Here is a 1,857-nt window from a genome sequence, read left to right on the forward strand (position 1 = left end):
ACCCCTCTCCCCAGGACCTCCCTTCCCCCCCATCCCCCATGCCCTCCCTTCTCCCACATGCCTTCCCGTCTCTCCCACCCCCATGCCCTCCCTTCTCCCCCTCCCCCCTAAGCCCCCCACTCTCCCCCACCCCACCTAAGTCTTCCCCTCACCCCCACTCCCCTAAACCCTCCCCTCTTCCTCACCCACCTCAGCCCTCCCTTTTCCCCCACGCCCCCCAAGCCATCCACCCTTTTCTCTCCCCCCAAGCCCCCCCATCTCCCCTATCCCCCACAGCCTCTCCTCCCCCCATGCTTCCCCAACCCTCCCTCTCTTACCCACCCCCTGTACCCTCCCCCTCTTATCCACCCCCTGTACCCTCCCCCTCTTATCCACCCCCTGTACCCTCCCCCTCTCCCCCACCACCCCAAGCCCTCCCTCCTCCACCAATCCCCCCGTGCCAGGTCCCCCCAGCTCCCACTCACCCCAGATCCCAAAGGTCCCCCCCAGAAAAGAAGCAGAAGAGAGTCAGTTTCAGGGTGATGTACTCGAACATAGATGGGATCACAAGCAAGACAAGTGAACTAAGGGAAAGAGCACAAGAAGTTAACCCAGATGTAATCGGACTCACTGAAACAAAACTCTCTGGAATCATAACGAATGCCGTGTTTCCCCAGGAGTATACAGTAATAAGGAAAGAGAGGGAAGGTAGAGGAGGAGGCGGAGTGGCCCTACTCATGAGAAGGGAATGGAGTTTTAAGGAGATGGCCATCCCGGGCTGTGAGGAGTTCAGAGACTACATAGCAGGCACCATAACAATGGGAGGACCAAGAATAGTAGTAGCAGTAATATACAACCCTCCACCAAATGACAGGAGACCCAGTCAAGAGTATGAAAACAACAACAAGGCAGTTAACACTATAATTGAGAGGGCAGCCTCTGCTGCCTGTAGAAATAGATCCCACCTGCTCATCATGGGCGACTTCAATCACGGAAAGATTGACTGGGAGAACAAGGAACCGCATGGAGGCGAGGATACGTGGAGAGCCAAACTATTGGAGGTAGTGACAAGCAACTTTTTAACCCAGCATGTCGGAGAACCCACAAGGATGAGAGGCAATGACGAACCAGCGAGACTCGACCTAGTCTTCACTCTGAACGACTCCGACATAAGAGAAATCGGTTTTGAGGACCCAGTAGGAATGAGCGACCACAGTGTACTGGTGTTTGAGTACTTGATTGAAGAAGGGTTATTGAACTCGAGGAGGGATACCGAAACCAAAAGGTTAGCATACCGAAAGGGAAACTATGAGGGGATAAGAAAATTCCTAACAGATATAGCATGGGAAACAGAGCTCAGGGGAAAGACGGCCCAAGATATGATGGATTACATCACGCAGAAGTGCAAGGACGCAGCAAACAAGTTTGTCCCAGTCCAAAAGGAAAACAGAGAAATGAAGATGAGAAACCCATGGTTTAATCAAAGATGTAGGCTAGCTAAGCAGCAAAGTAAAAGGGCATGGAGAAACTATAGGAATAACAGGACACTGGAGAGCAGAGAAAGATACCAGAATGCCAGGAATGAATATGTCAGGATGAGAAGAGAGGCAGAAAGACAATACGAAAATGACATCGCAAGCAAGGCAAAGACTCAGCCTAAATTGTTGCATAGCCACATTAGGAGAAAAACAACAGTAAAGGAACAGGTTATGAGATTAAGGATAGGGGCGGAAGGATTCACTACAAATGACAAGGAAGTGTGTGAGGAATTGAATAAGAAATTCCAGGAGGTCTTCACCTTAGAACAAGGAGAAATTCCAGAGGTAAGTGAGGGAATAGCTAACCAGGAACCACTGGAAGAGTTTGAGATTACCAGTG

Source organism: Procambarus clarkii, chromosome 63 (genome assembly GCF_040958095.1).
Source record: "Procambarus clarkii isolate CNS0578487 chromosome 63, FALCON_Pclarkii_2.0, whole genome shotgun sequence".
Lineage (NCBI taxonomy): Eukaryota > Metazoa > Arthropoda > Malacostraca > Decapoda > Cambaridae > Procambarus > Procambarus clarkii.